The 17,659-nt window shown below is 34.5% G+C and overlaps 1 non-coding gene across 1 annotated transcript; it reads left to right on the top strand.

The window, feature by feature from the left end:
- Nucleotides 1-15,453: 15,453 nt before the first annotated feature.
- On the top strand, nucleotides 15,454-15,537 carry TRNAL-CAA (transfer RNA leucine (anticodon CAA)). Its single transcript has one exon. It is a non-coding gene; the product is annotated as a tRNA-Leu (tRNA).
- Nucleotides 15,538-17,659: the final 2,122 nt, after the last annotated feature.

Here is a 17,659-nt window from a genome sequence, read left to right as displayed (position 1 = left end):
GCACACAGTTCAGTGTCGAGGGGATCTCGTGCTTAACCTTTACACGCTTATGACTCACTCGACTACCTACCTCCCCTCAAAGAGTACGTTAAGCTTTTGGGGGAGTAACATAAAGATACATCAAAATGATGAAAAATCATACTAGGTAATTACAAGAATGCCATTGACAATCTCCCATACAAAAATACATGCATAGCCCACCCATGACACACACTTGGACACTAGAGTGGCTGCTGTAGGCACGATGGATGGTACTTGATGGCGCAGCGAAGAGAACACTTGTGATTAGACATCTAATTAAGGGTGTGAATCGGGTTGTGCCATGGCATAATTGTGCGGGTCGATACGTCACGGCCTAGCACAGCCCATACATATAAATAAATATTTAAATATATATAATATATAAAATATTTATAAAATAAACAAAAATTTCAATTTTATTATACTATTTTATTTAATTATTGTATATATAAATAATTGTATACATCAAAATTCATATAAAATAAAAATTTTAAGATTTTTTTAAATAAACCTTTCATAGCTTTGGCCTGGTCCACACCTCCACGGTCTAGCTTGGCCCAAAGCGTGGTTCACAGATTAGCCCATCTCGTAAACCGGCATGGCACAACATGGGGCTGCATGAGCTCGGGTTGTGGGCCATGCCGGGCCGACCCCCCAAAATATCCTAAGGAAGGGAGGCACGACCCATTTTACAACTCTAATTAGACCTTTTCATGAGTCAGGTAGCTTGACAAGGCCAACCCGTTATAAGTCTAGCTTAGGCTTGGACATGAATTTATGCCCATGGACTAGGGCTCAAGCCCAAAACACCGAGCCCAACTTTTATGCAGGTTGGTCTTGGGCTTTATCAATAAAGCCCAGCCCAAGCCCGAGCCTGACTTAATAATATATTATATAACAAAAAATACCTTGGATGAAAGATCACACTATATCTTGAAAAAGGAGAAAAGGAACAAAGAAAATAGATATTATATGTATTTTTATTATATAAAATAAATATAGGGGGGATTGTATCATGAGTCAGCTCCTTTTTTTTTAGTTTTTTTTCTTCAACCAAGTTCAGAGGGGTCAATTTAAGGCCCGTCTACCCCTAAACCGGGTTAGACCCCGAAACACCCCTTGGAGGGGGGTATCGAGAAGCTCTCAATATGATACATATCAGTCGATAGGCCCGATATGTATCAAAAATTTGAACCTTACTTTCTTTATTTTTGGGTTTTGAGGTATTTTAATATAAATTAATCAGTTATTTTGTTGAGTAAAAATAGAAAAAAATCCTTTTTTTTCTAATTTTTTGTTCGGGCTGCCTTTGTATGAGTGTTGGGCTCAAGCTCAAGACCTAGGCCAGATGGTTAGGCTAGGCTTGGCCTCATGCCTAAATATGTTATGTTAATATAGAGATAAATTCCTAGCTTGAACCGGCCCGGCCTAGCCCGTGAACAGGTCTAGTTGTAATGGCAATTTCTACCCTGCTTGGTGGGTACCCATCCTTACTCATCCCAAGGAGTGGGTTTTTTCACTTGAAGGATGGATTTTGGTGTGAGGTTGGGTTTTGAGATTTTACAACCCATACAAATACTAGTAGGGTATGGTATCAGGCTAAACTCAACCCTCCCCAATATGCATATTGTTGGAAAGCATATGAACTTTTATGTATTAAGTGTTGAATTTAATAATATTTTGAATTTTATGTAAAGAATAATCAATAGTTTGTGTGTTTTTTACATGTCTTAATCAAATAATTGAAATTTTTGATGTGTGATCATGTTATTTTACTTGTTTATTGCTCATACATAACAAGAAATAATAAGAAATTATATGCGGGTTCTAAACCCAACCTGCCTACCCTTGAATGCAATTTGGGTTTTGTATTTTCATGCGCAAGGAGGGGTTGAATTATCAAAATCCTACCTGGTATGGGTTGGAAGGTTTAGGGAGATAGGTAGGGTATAGAATTTACAAAACTTCCCTAAACCCACCCCATTACCATCCCTATTCAATGGAAGTGTATTTGCACTTTTCAAGGGTTTTCACCAAACATGACTTAACTTATAGGCTTTTTGTTGCAAAGCCAAAAGCCACTATATGAAAGCCCATGTAAGATGTACCCAATTTTTTGCTATAGTGGTTTGTTTGAAGCGTTTGGATCAATCTTGCATGCTATATGTCTCTTTGTTGTGTGGATCCCAAAACTCGATGATGTGATCCCTTGGAAAGGAACAGAAGATATTCCCATGGCATTTTGTTCCTTCTTCTTATGTTGCATGGTGGGTATTTATGTAATTTCATTTCCCACTCCCTTCCGTTGCCCTCGTCTAGATGGAACTTGAATCCATGGACCCTACCTTCACTAGAGATGCTTTTCTCAAGCCTACAAACTATTAGATACATTCTAGACTTCATTATTTTTTATTTTTGAAGATTGGACATTTTGGGGGGTAAAGGTTCTCCTTTTTCTTGCTAAGTAAATAATATATATTATAAAGCAATAATCTCTTGTACATCAGGCATCCTCAATGGATAAGTATTAATTATACATCACTAAATCTCGATTCAAAGTTTTTTTTCTTTTGAGCCACAAAATGGGTAGATTGATTATACTTCCTACTTATAAAACAAAAAGAGGCAAATGTGAACTGCTTTAGAAGGATCCTGGTCTTTTGCAAAAGACAAAGGCAATACTAGTGGGGGTAAAGGTTCTCCCTTATGGCCAATTTTGTTGCATTAAGGGCAATATGCCATGATCAACCAATATGCTCCATAAGCTTGTTAGGTGGTATGACACTTGCATTTGAGCAGACAATATCAACAACATCTTGCATGTAGATCTCTTGAGTAGCATCTTCTTCAGGGCAAATGAAAACATTCATCTCACAATTATAGCGTGGGCTTAAGAGTAAGGGTGTTCACAGATCGGTTGGGCATATTTTTCAAACCAAATTGGTAGTACCGGTTTTTGAAAACCGGTAATCAAAATTGAACCAAAATTGATCAGTTAACCGGTTAATATGTTCGGTTAACTGTTGGATCAGTTTGTTGGTTCTTCGATTTTTGGATTTTTATAATATATATTAAGATAAATATATGAATATATAATAAAAAACTATAAATACATATAAAATATCATATTATAAATAATAAATAATATATTATATATCATAAATATATAATGCACATATATTCATTTATAATATATAGATAATATAAAATACATAAAAATATATATAATATTAATATAAATATATGATATAATATAAATATATAATATAATATAAATATATGTATACCGGTCATTCGGTTAACTGCCGGTTTTTTATATTGGCTAACCAAAATTGAGTTGGTACATTCGATTTTTCAAAAATATTAAACCAAAATTGAACCGATTTATTAGGTTAACTGGAATTTTTGATTCAGTCTCGTTGATTCAGTTTGGTTTATCGATTTTTCATGATCTCACCCCTACTTAAGAGTTTCATTTTAGAGCTTCCAATTTGATTCACAAAACCACCCCACATAGAATCTTGATCCTTGTCATATTCATGGAAGGAATAAACAAAGGAAATAGCTCTATAATGCTTCTTATGGATATCGGAGGTTGACCGATATCATTAGATAACTGTTGGTTATGAACTGTTGATGATGTCATCATAACCATTGGTTATGATATATGATATTTGAATTTAACTTTTATAATTTGCATGAAACCCAAGGCAAATATCCACTTTATATAGTATAGATTAGTGGAAGCTTTAAAATAGAGATTCCTTGTATCTCTATGGAAATCTCATCAAAAGTCTCTCCAAAATTCTCGTCAAATCATCTACACATTGTAACTGACAACCTTATAATGCTCATAAGATAAATGGGAATTGAAGAAATAGATGGGCACAAATCTCACTGCATGAGATAATATCTTGCCTTCTAACCTTTGAGTTTTGATTGGACTTTATCAATAATGAAATTGAAGCAATCTCACATTTACCTTATGAGCATCATAAGGTTGGATTACCTAGATGTTCTTCAATTGTCTTCAAAGACTGAACACCCAAAGCACTAGACCAAATCCATATATTCTTCTCCTTTCAGTCATTCTATAGAAATTTCCAATATTTAATTTGAGGAAAAAACACTAAATCCACATATTCTTCTCCTTTCAGTCACTCTATTATAGATTTTTTGGTATCATGTCTTTATGACATCATAGTCAAACCCTTTAGAAATGAGAAAAAAACATCCATTAAAAAATGTATATTAATCAAGCAAAGCAATGACTTAAGTAATTCGAACGGATGAATTATCAGTTATTAATAACTAGTCATTATTCATTATGGTCTGGGTCAGGTTAGGTATGGGTCTGGCTCCACCCAAACCTAATTGAAGACACTCCAACCCTACATGAACCAACCTAGTCATATTTAATGGATTACCAAACCTGGACCCACCATATAGGATTGCAATCGATTAACAAAGTCCAAATACTGAATAGAAATATGTTGGAGTGAAGGTCATATTTTACTAATCTTTCAATGTTAACCTTCACTTGTCATATAAATTTTTTGAATATTCTAAGGTTATTTATTAAAACACCTCTAAGGTTTCATAGATTTATTAAAACCTATTCTACATATATATAATTTGCGTTTTATTAAAACACCACTACAGTTTCATAGATTTATTAAAACCTATTCCATAGTTTGTGTTTTACTAAAATATCCCTTATAGTTTGCAATTAATTGATATTTTATTAGATGATAGTGGAAAATGACAGTTTTGAGTCTTTTGACTCTAATGTTCATTCGAATAAATTTAATAAAAAAACAAAAATACCATTTTTGCCTCAGTAAGACATGAGAAATCATTTTATCTGGCTCTATTTGGTCAATTTTGTTTTTCTGAATGAAAAGGTGTTAGGGGTATTTTTGGAAGGACAAATTTCTTAAAATACCCTTATGGTTTAGGAAATTGACTAGCTCTACCCTTACTGTTTAGATATTATCTTAAAGTACCCCAAGTTTTTTGACAATTGACATTGTCGGTAAGCACTAATGGAAAAAAAATGAAATGTCCCATTTGCCCTCTACTATTTCTCAAATTTTCATAATAAAACCCAACTCATGAAAAAAAACTGAAGAAGAGGTTCCTCAAGTCAAGTTTACCTTCCAAATCAGTTGAGACAGCTTAACATTAAGGCCCAACTGCTCTTACCCATCACTCAAACATCCAAGGAGAGCTAATTTGGATTAATTGATTATAGTTGAAGCCATCAACAGAAATGATCTCTACAACTTATCAAATGCTCGTCGCATTCCTATATTAAGTTATCCCACAATCGTTGAACCAACAATGACTCTCTTAGATTCTTTTGAATCCAAAGGAGGACCTGTGGCCACCGCCATGGGCTATGAGAATGAGGTGGACCGAGACAATGTTAACTGGTTTCCACCACGGCACCACCGTCACAGAACCACTGCATTTTTCACCAAAAAACTACAACTTGCTGCAACATTAGTCTTACTGTGTACTAGACCTTCGAAAGTTGCTATATTTGGAGACGTGCCATGGCTATTGATGGTGCCTTCAATGTTATAATTGGTAGAGAGATAACAACGTCAGCAGTTAGAGAATGGGTTGCATCTCAGAATAGTAAAGTTCTTGGGGATGTTTCTGTAAATAATCTAAGGAAGGTGGAAAACAACCACAAATGACTGCATTAACCATTGATCCTTCTGGTCACACGAGACAATAGTCTATTAGGGCTAAGTACTTTAGTTGTATCTGGTGTTGTTTTGCTTTACATCTCAGCTGATCTTTCCATCTGGTCATTGACTGTGTACACGAGGAAAATATGGAGAATATTGCTGAAATAGTTGGTTTCTCTTGTTTCAACTGAGTTTGGAGAAGAAGGGGGTATTTGGGGTTGATGATGCTAAACTTTTGGGATTTGGGTTCTTATTTGGTTTCTTTAAATTCCTCTATCTGGTGATTGATCCCTCCCAACTATGGAAGTTGAACTTCTTGAGAAAAGTAAGTGAAGGGAAAGATGTTTATGTTATGATTTTGGATCGATTTTAGTTGAATTGTTTTTTTGGAGGAATTAGGTCTTATTATTGTTTCATTATACTAATTTGCCAATAATAGATGGTTAGGGCTGATGGAAAGATGCATGATAGTCTTGAAGCCTTAGGTTCAATTGTCTTAACAAGGACAAATCGAGAAATACAACACTTGTAATTTTAGATGCCTACACAAAACTCATTTGCAGGCCTCTTCATTAACTTTATGGTGTTGGAGGGACGATGGAATTGCTGCATGTGCAACATTAACAATGCTTACCCTAACCATAAGCAAAGATCGTTTATTGTTCAGAGCTTTTGACAACACCTTCGTAGTCTCTGGTCTATATTCTCTTGGATTCGTGGTATGTTACTGTAAGAAGGTTGTTGTAAAGTACCAAAATCACTCAATTCGATGCATTGTCTATAGTTGTACAAGATTATTATTAAATAAATAATCTATCCTGCTAATGGAGCCGAGTTCAAGCCCAATGAAGCTTAACTCGTGAGGCTTGCAAGCCTATTATTAAATAAATATTTTTAATTATATACATACATATAAATATATATAATAAATAATATTATTATATAATAATATTTATATTTTTTATGTATAATAGTAAATATATTTTAACTTTTGTCTATAAAATAAAAAATAATTTTATATATATAACTTTTAATTTTCAAAAAAAAAAAAAAAAACTTGGCTTATAGTCGAGCTTGAACTTGCAAGCTATGAATTGAGCCGAGCTTAAGCTCAAGTCTCTAGCTCGAATCAAGCTCAAGCCTAGATACTATTCCTATGAGTCAAGCTCGAATAGCTACGTATTCAGCTCGGCTCAAATCCACCCATAGTTGCTGCCATTGTCCTGCTTGGTTGATAGGTTAAAAGAGATGAATAGGGTATTTCTAAAAGGGTATTTTAAGAATTGTAAACAATATGTCAGTCACGTGATGCCACATATGAATAGAGTGTGATGGGAAGTTAACGACAATGAAGGTTTTAGATGATTGTCATAAAAGTTAAGGGTACTTTAAGACAATATGTAAACAATAAGGGTAGAGTTGGTCAATTTTCTAAACCATAAGGGTATTTTAAGAAATTTGCTAAACCATAAAGTTGGTCAATTTTCTAAACCATAGGGGTACATTTTCCATTCATTTCAAGTGATCATGTTACTATTTTTAGATGACAAAACACTTAGTGAAAGGTTGATTAAGTAGATAAGTTACAAACTATATGAGATGTTTTAGTAAAATGAAAACTATAGGATAGGTTTAAGTAAATCCAACTATAGGGGGTGTTCTAATAAATTACCCAATATTTTATTACAAACATTTATCACCTTGTGAATCTTTATAAAAGAAAAGGCTCATGTAATAAGCATGGTTTCAAGTCTTAGGGTCTATTTGGTTTGTAGGAATAGGGGTCTGGAATTGGAATAGGCCATTCCGATTCCAAATGTTTTGTTGGTTGGAATTGGAATTCCTTTCCCATTCTTGGAGGAATGACATTCCCCCATCCAAGGGAATGGACATTCTTTCCCCCTCACTTGGGAATGAAATCCCATTCTAGCCTATTCTAATTCCTATCTGAACCAAACAGACTATGGAAATAGATCATTCCAATTCAAACAAGATAGACTTATAGAAGACAAAATCACCTCAATATCTAAACCTATAACCATTTGGAGAAAGAAGAAAATTTGACTTAAAAAGATGTAGTAGGTGTTTGGGATCGATGCCATTTCCACATAAAATGGTGCCACATCAGCGCTACATCAGAAATCCGATTTATGAGAAAATGCTTGATGTTTGGTTAGCTGTTTTTCTGAAAAACGTTTTTTCAGACCACACCTTGAAAATCGAGAAAGGTGTGGTTTGAGAAAGTGCTCTTTTTGGTGTTTTTCCACTTTTCCTACTGTTGCTAGCAATAACGTGCTATCGTGGCATTGTAAAATGCTAATGTGGCAGCAACAACAATGGTGCCAAATAGAAAACCTGAGAAAACATTTTTGAGAAAACAACATACTATACAACTAGTGGGGACTCGTGTGATGCATGGAAAATCCATTAATTTAGTATTTTATTTGTATTTAAAAATATAATTCAGTAACATATCAGTAATTATTCATTAATTATACAAACAATTTTCAAAATACAGTAATTTTCTGAAGTTACATTTAATTAAACTAGATTTTTTCAAAATTCCAATAACCAATTTGTTTTAATATTTTCAATAACAATAAAAATATTAATATAAAATAATTGAAAATATTAATAACTGAAATGTTAAAATTATTGAAATGTATAATTTAAATTACAAATAATAAAAATAATGATTTATTTATTCAAATACCAATAAAGTATTTCTTGAAAATGTTTGTAATTTTCATAAATATCAATAACCAACAATTTATTATTAATTATACAAAAATATTTAAAATTTAGTAATTTTCCAAAATTAAACTAATTTATACTAAACTTTTGAAACTTCAAATAATCAAATTGGTCTAATATTTTCAATAATGTTAAAAATATTAATATGAAATAATTAAAAATGTTAATTAATAATGTTATAGTTACTACATTACTGAAAATAATAAAAGTAACTAAAACGTAAAAATATTAAATAATAATAATAATAATAATAATAATAATAATAATAATAATAATAATAATTACTAAAAACATTAAATCAAATAAATAAAAAAATAAGAAAAATAAATAAAAATATTATAATTAGTGAAAATTAATTATATCAAATAACTAAAAAATAATTTTCAATATTCAATAATTATTTGAAATTGTAATAAATCATTTTTGGGCAGTGATTATGATTTTCATATTTTTATAGTTAGTCAATAATTATAAATGATTATTAATGATTAATTTATATAAAAATGAATGAAACCTATGTGTTAAGTAACTTACTAATTAATTAAGTATCATTAATTATCTCTTTAGAAATTAATAGTAGTGATTGGTTATTAATAGATTGAATTGATAAGTAATGATTATTTATTAATTAATGTAATTATTATAATTTATTAATGCGGTTGGTTAGTAATAGTTATGCTGGTTTGGACTAGTTCAGAAGGATGAAATTGGACTGATTTGTTATTAAAATGTTTTATTTATATGGTTATGGGTCGTATTTGAGTCGGACAATCTATAATTTGGTGCAAAATAATTGTCTTCATAACCCACATGAAGTCAACAATGTCATTCGACACAATGGTGAAATAGAGAAACTAGGGGTGAGATATTCACCCTTGTTTCCATCGCTTTCACTCCTAAATGGTGTTTGACATAGTTGTCGACAATAATGAATACCGAAAACAACTCGTAGATATTGGAAATGGTGTGAAATACATACCTGTGTTTACAATTAGGAAAATATGAAGCATTGATAGAAGTAAACGAATGTCAGAGAATTAATACCATACCTTTAAAAAGTTTGCTCGATCCAATGCTCACGGTGCCATAAATAAAGCAAAACTACCACTGAATAGAATGAACAACAAAAAACAACCACAACAGTCTCACCCCTATTTTGGTGTGGTTAAGTATGAATCTATGGTTAGCAAAATAAAGGATAGAGCATTGATAAAAGGAAAGTGATGCCAAAGAACCGATAATACCTACTTTATCTAGCTCTCAAACTATTCCCAAAACTTCTACTGGAACAGAAGAAAATAGAGCAAAACCGTTGGGGTGGGATTCTCAAGCTCCTTTTTGAGTTGTTGCATCGTCTCTATTTACATGGGATTCTCAAACTTTAAGCTTCTCCAAAGGCGAAGAAAATGGGTCGTTAGGAAGGAAATAGTTCATCAGGTTGTAGAAAAAAATATAATCCAGAAGGAATTCAAGCATAACACGACCTAGAGTCGTGCTTCATTCAAAGTCAAGTGAAACGAGTTTGTTAGGCTAGGAAAATCTCCCAAAACGTGAGCTACATGCTTATTTAGATGGAATTACATAGAATTAAAAATAAAAAACAAAAAATTATAAAATCAGCAAAGGGGATTTTGGAAGTTGATTTGTTGGAATCAAAATAATGTGGATTAAAAAATAGAAAATACAAAAAAAGGAGAAAAATTCTTCACTATTGTATTTTAGGCGGTGTTTGGCATTGATGCCATTTTCTGAGAAAATGGTGCCACGTAGGCGCCACATCAAAGAAAGCGGTGCTTCAAACAATGCCCTTTTGTTTGGTACCATTTTTCCAAAAAAAAAAAACCGTTGCTCTAGACCACACCTTGGAAATCGGGAAAGTGTGGTTTGAAGCAATGCCAAATTCAATCTTTTTGAGAAAATGGTGCATTACTGCTAGTGGTGTAATGATGTGGCATCATCTTGGACGTTGGATAATATAGACCATGTTGAAAATGTTACTGCTAGCATTGGTACCAAACAAAACCACTGTTGCTTTCTTAGAAAACAACCTATATGACAATATTAATTCCAAACAAAAAATAAGCACAGTACAACTCCACATGCCCAACACCCTCTTTCTTAGAAAATGGTGCAATGTTCCTGATAATATCTATATATATATAGAGAGAGAGAGATATCGTTTTTTGTTATCTGAATGGTGTGGTCTCACCCCGAAGCTAATAGGGGATAGCTCACTTGACATGACCCAAAACTAACCAAGAATGATCAGAACTCAACTCTAAAGAATCAGGTCAAGGTAGGATAACCGCTTAACCCAACTCGTTGGCATTCCTTGGTCTAACACTTTGGAGTTGGGACTTAAGGAGTGGAATTGATTTGTCTCGCCAAATGATTAGTTCAATATCCCATTGATTCTAGAATGTTTATAAGTTAGAGAAATAGAATTTTTTTTTGGCTATTTTGTATGGGTATCAATGTATCATGTTGCTTTATATGTAGGGAAGTTGAGGAAAATAACAATACTGTTGACAAGATTCAAATTTCAAAGTATCACACATTTTTCAAGCCTTGATACTTGCTCTTTATATTATTTTTTAATGTCTGAAAATATGTCTAATATAACCATTATTATACTCTAGAAACAATTAAACATCAAAACCCTTTATATTTTGAGAATTGATGATTTCAAAAATTATATCTCGATTACTCGATACTTTGAACTAAAGCCCAATTAGGTGGGATACCGTAGAAATTGACTATGAATTGATTTCTTGTTATCTTTTATATATACTAATAGGAAATGGGTGCTCTCTGCATCCAAGAAATGGAATCTATTCATACGAGTAGATCCCACGTGCGAGCACCCATTTCCTATAGATAATAATAATTATAATTAATGTAATAATAATTATTGATTATTATAGTAATTAACTACTGTAATTAGTAATTATTAAAATTGGGTTACTAAATTTATTATCAGCATTTTTTAATAACAATATTTATAATTTTAATTTAAAGTAAAATTGAAGTAAATATCTAGTTATTAACAATATATAACAATAATTATTAATTATAGTCACTAATTATATATTTATTAAATTAATGTAATAACCAATAACTATTATTACATCAGTAATTAATTACTGTAATAATCAGTAATAATTATTACAGTAGTTATAATTATTATTATCTATAGGAAATGGGTGCTCGCACTGGGATCTACTCGCACGAGTAGATTCCATTTCCTAGATGTAGAGAGCACCCATTTTAAGATTACTGATTATTACATTTATTTAATAAATATGTAATTAGTGATTATAATTAATAATTAATGTTATATATTGTTAATAACTAGATATTTGCTTCAATTTTACTTTAAACTAAAATTATAAATATTGTTATTAAAATTAGTAACCCGGTTTTAATAATTACTAATTATTATAGTAATTTAATAAATATATAATTAGTGATTATAATTAATAATTACTGTTATTATAATTATTGTTAATAAAAAGATGTTTAATTTTACTTTAAATTAAAATTATAAATACTGTTAATAAATTTAGTAATTATTGTTATATTAAAAATAATTAAAAATGTTTTTAAAAGAATTGTTATTGATTATTTAATAAAATATTATAATTAATGACTATTACTGATAAATATTGTTAATTTAATTTAAGAAATATTGCTAGTAAATCATATTCATAAATTTAATAATTACTATTATTGAAAATAACTAAATAATATTATTAAAACTATCATTAATGATAATTTAATTAAATAGTATAATTACTTACTATTATTGATAAATGTTGTTAATAATGTTTTGACAGTTGACAGTTCGACCGTTCGGTTTGAACTGATGGCCCGTTCTGGCAACAAAAATTACAACAAAAAAATTACGTAACTATTTTGGCCACCGGTTTTCGGATTGACGGTTCGATCATTCGGTTCGAACGGACAATCTGTTTTGACAACAAAAATTATAGGCAAAAAATTGAGTTTGTGAGGTCCATTAAGTAGTATCATATGTGTTATGTCATTTGAGTGTGTGACTCATACGACCCGAAAATGGAACTGTTCTGGCCACCGATTTTTGTATCGACGGTTTGACCGTTCAGTTCAAATGGGCAGCCCGTTTTGACAACAAAAAATTATAAGGAAAAATTTATGGAACCATTCTGGTCACCGATTTTCAGGTTGATAGTTCGATGGTCCGGTTCAAACGGACGACCTATTTTGACAATAAAAATTATAGGCAAAATATTGAGTGTGTAAGGTTAATTGACTAGTATCATACATGTTATGTCATTCGAGCGTGTGACTCATACGACCCAAAAATGGAACCGTTATGGCCACCGGTTTTTGGGTCGACAATTTGACCGTTCGATTCGAACGGACAACCCGTTCTAACAACAAAAATAAAAAAATATAAAAAACAACAAAAAACCATTGAATGGGTCAACGGGTTGACGGTTCGGCCACTCAAGTCAATGGGTCATTGACCGATTCAACGGTTTTTGGCCAGGGACCGAGATTGAGGTAAAATGGAACTGGTTGTCTGGATGGTTCCCAATTAAAAAAAAAAATGGACGATGCATTATGACAACAAAAATTACAAGCAAAAAATTGAGTGTGTGAGGTCCATTAAGCAGTACCATACATGTTATGTCATTCGAGCGTGTGACTCATACAACTTGAAAACAGAACCGTTCTGGCCACCAGTTTTGGGTCAACAGTTTGACTATTTAGTTCGAATGGATGGCCCATTATGACAATGAAAATTAAAAAAAAAAATGACTAAAAACCATTGAACGAGTCAATGGTTTGACCGCCCAAGTCAATGGGTCATTGACCGACTCAATGATTTTTGGGTAGGGACCAAGATTAGGATAAAATGAAACCGGTTGCCTGGATGGTTTTCGATTTAAAAAAAAGGCCAAAAACCATTAAATAGGTCAACGGGTCAATAATTTGACCATTCAACAGTTTTTGACCATTCCAATTCCCCTCCGCTAGTTTTATATTAAATCGAGAGAGATTGTGTTACGTCAATGAAGGATGCATGCTTTTTTCATTTATGTCCTACGTATGCCAGTTTCATTAATGTACAACTTTTTATTTATATTTTATGATACTTACCACACGTATTCATACGGGTTAGTGAATCACCCTATATATAATATGGCTGGGGCAATTATATTTGCATGTTTTGTTTGCGTCCCACCATTTATATGGTAAATTTAGTGTGTTTAATTCCGTGGGTGTTTATAGATGCTGTGTTTTTCAATAAATGTTTAACTGAAAAATATTACTTTAAATGTTTATTGTTTTTGTTTTTTCTTTGGGCATTTTAAATAACATCCCATAAAATCGGTTCAATTCTAAGCCCCTGTGTTCAATCAACTTCAGACTCAAGTTTTTTAGCCAAAAATCGAAGAGCTCTTCTACATCACTGTGGCCGAGCACTATACTCTTTGACTCGAAATTGGGGGAGTGGTGTTTGGGTTATGGTTGAGCTGGCCCTGGGTGCCACATGTCACCTTCGCGGCCGCTTTATCACTTCGGCCATGTCGGCACCACGTCATGTGGATGAGTGCAACCAAGATAGGAGAGCATCGTACGGATGATGACAACTCCGCTGGGGATTAGGTCTTATCTCAAAGATCTCGACGAGCAACCTCATCTTGACAACCCCGGAAGTCTCATCCGACTAGGACATGGATCTTCGGCTATAAAAAGGTATCTCTCACTCAAGGTAAGAGATCCAATTTCTGATTTCCACACCGTTACTTTGCTCGGACCAGCACTATTTTTCCAACTGCTCGACCCGACCACCCGGTGAATAACTCCTCGGGACATTGACCTTGTTCTTGGTTTTAGATCTTGGAGCACGACTTCGTCCTTCAACCTTGGCTCTACCCAGTTGGCGGGATTATTTGATTGCGGCCTCGGTTCAAGAACTACCTCGGATTGAGTAGCATCATCTTCCATCTCAGGTTACATGCTTCAGGTAAGCATTTCATTTCAATAAAAGAAACTAGAATTTGAAATTTTCCCCGACGCCTTGTGCACATAAATCCAAGCATTTTTTTTTTTTAATATTTATTTATTAAGTATTGAAACCAAACAATGATTTCATGCACAATAAACACCAATGCCTAAGTGGTGTTGATGTAGCGACGTCTTTTTAGTAATGCCCACCGAACCAAACATAGGCTTAGATTTTTTTTTTTTGATAATAAGATGGGAGATTACAAAATTTAGATTAGCTTTTATATTTAATGTGGGAAACTTTAATTTAATTTGTGAGTAGCAACTCATTTTAAAAGCATAATAATCAATCAAATTAAGGTTGCAATATCATATTAAGAATTTTAAATCGATGAATCGAGCTTTTTACAAGTTATTGGATTTGGCTTGTAAAAGACTCGATTTATCTAAATTGAGTTTCAAGCTAAGTTAAATTTTAATATATAGGCTCATTTGTTAATTAATCCAAACTCGGACCAAATGAAGTTTGACTTATGAAAAGAGCTTGTGAGCCCACTCGGATGCTGACCCGGTTCAGCTCTCAACCTTTTGGTTAATGGTCTGGCGACCTGAGTTGAAAGTCACTAAGCCATCCTGATCAGCTATCTCAAATTTGATTTTCTTTTAAATAATTACATAAAATATCCATAATTGTAATATATGTTAAAGTATACCTAGAAAAGTATAATTTGTTTTTATTAAATATATAAAGTATGTATGTCCTGGGTTTCTTTCCGGAGATGGGTTTTGGGACCGGTCTGCTTCCCGAAACAGTTAATAACTCGTTCCACAGTTGGGCTGGTTAATTCACCTTGAATCAATCGCAATGATCTAATCTATTACGACATACTACTCTAGCTTAATACGTGTAAAGACTATTATTGAAAGCACTTTCCTGGAATTATGAATTGTTTTAAAACTAAAGAGTGCTATAAACAATGAAGTCAGGATGGCCGAGTGGTCTAAGGCGCCAGACTCAAGTTCTGGTCTTCGAGAGAAGGCGTGGGTTCAAATCCCACTTCTGACATTGCATTTTACTATGTTTATCTTTTATTTTATATAATTGGTAAAAATTAGCATCAATTCTTCCAAAATCCAAATACCCTTTTTGGCTTATATTTGGGAGATTGTATTCTATTTTGTTTGGAGGCATTGGTCTCGTACAACAAGTAGCTTTGTGCATAGCACCATCACACCTCTAAAATTTTGTTGCTAGTTTGATATTTAGTCTTATAGCTGTCATATTTAACTTTTCTTCCGCCATTTCTACATCATTTGTTGCTAGTTTGATATTTAGTCTTATAGCTGTCATATTTAACTTTTCTTCCGCCATTTCTACATCATTCGGCCGGGCTTCCTATATTACTATAACCCTAGTCTTCAACATAGATTTTATAAGCCATTTATTATTGCTAGTGATGAGGGCGGATTTGGCCCTTCAAGGATATTGTGACACATGGCACCTCGAAACAATTAGGTGACATCTGGAACCACTTTGGCAACAACTTGCATTAGTCAAGTTGATGGTGTCCCACCTGGCGGTCTGGCCTTGGCAGCCTGGCACAGGCGTGACCTGGCAGCTTTGCCCTGGCACGAACTGGTAGCTTGGCACAGGCGCGAGTTGGTAGTTTGGCCTTGGCGCAACCTTGCGACCTGGCCTAGGCGTGAACTGGCGGCCTAGCACAGGCGCCGACTTGATGACCTGCGAGACGTGCTCGGTGACAAATTCGGCATGCATATCCAAACACTCCCACGATCCTTGGAAGTTGGCCCATGTGTCGAACGATCCGGAGGGTGGTCAACGTGCATGGCGGTTACCTCAGGGAATTTCGGACCACTTAGATGACTTCTTAGAAATCTCAGATATGGTGCGTGAAGCCCACGCCAAACAATGCCTATATAAAGACACCAACCCCAATGGCATAGGGGGGCAAGTAAGCATATTCTAGCTCTCATACTTTGTGATTTTTAGCTCGCAGTTTGCTATGAGAGTACTGACTTAAGCATCGGAGCGACCTCGCCGGGTTAGCCACCCTGGGTCCTCTGACATTGATTCCTTGCAGGTCTCTAAAGAACTATGAAGCTCAACAATCAATCCAGCTCGCCACTAGGCAACTCGACACTCTGGTCAGCTCATCACCTAACCTGCTTAGCTCGGCCCAGTCAGCTCATCACCTAACCTACCCAGCTCGGCCCAGTTAACTCGACACCTAATCTGTCCCTAGCTCGGCATACAGGTCCTCATCTAGCAAAAGTTCACTTCGGCCTCCGAGTCATCAACCACTTGGAAGCAGACCAAATGACGAGGTACTTAGCACAAAAAATTGATACATAACCAAAAATTGATTCATCAATTGGCGCCGTCAGTGGGAAATGTTACAAAAAGCTAAGTTCTCATCCTCCGAAAGACTAAGTCCTCTTCTTCCAGAAAGCTAAGTTCTCACCTTTTAGAAACTAAAAGCTCTCACTTTCTAGTTTCCATTTTTTTATGAACTTAAAGACTATGCAGGAAGTTGATGGCCAACAGACTAAGCAGCTCTACCAACTTTATTTCAACTCGGATAAAGCCTCATCAGTCCTCTTCGCGAGGTACCCTCTACAAAGATGAGTTCTTCGTGGCTTCCGTGGGAGTAGGCGGCCAACAGACTGCATGGATGCCCTTGCCGATCGAGCCTTTCAAGGCTCCCGTGCGAGCTGGTAACCTAAAGTCAGTAGTGCTGCCCCTGTAGGTCGAGCTCCTAGTAGATTCTTGTAGGAGTGGGTAACCGATGTCACTAACGAGGCTGATGCAGCGTAGCCGTAGCTCTAAGGCGCGACCTTGCGGCTTGGCACGGGCACCGGCTTGGTGGCCTGGCCCAGACGCGAAGTGCCGAACTGGCAAAGACCTCGGCACCACATAAGACCCCTTCGCCTCTTTGGCATGGGCAAAATCAAAGATCAAGGAGAGTGAACTACGAGTCGCTCCTAGAGCCTAAGGGCTAAAGTGCCGAATTGGCAAAGACCTCGGCACCACATAAGACCCAGTCGCCTCTTCGGCATGGGCAAAATCAAAGATCAAGGAGAGTTGACTACGAGTCACTCCCAGAGCCTAAGGGCTAAAGTGTCGAACTAGCAAAGACCTCAGCACCACATAAGACTCAGTCACCTCT

Source organism: Nelumbo nucifera, chromosome 1 (assembly GCF_055504915.1).
Source record: "Nelumbo nucifera cultivar China Antique chromosome 1, China Antique-T2T, whole genome shotgun sequence".
Classification (NCBI taxonomy): Eukaryota; Viridiplantae; Streptophyta; class Magnoliopsida; order Proteales; family Nelumbonaceae; genus Nelumbo; species Nelumbo nucifera.
The sequence above is the reverse complement of the archived record's forward strand: the minus strand, read 5'-3'. Positions and strand labels throughout refer to the sequence as shown.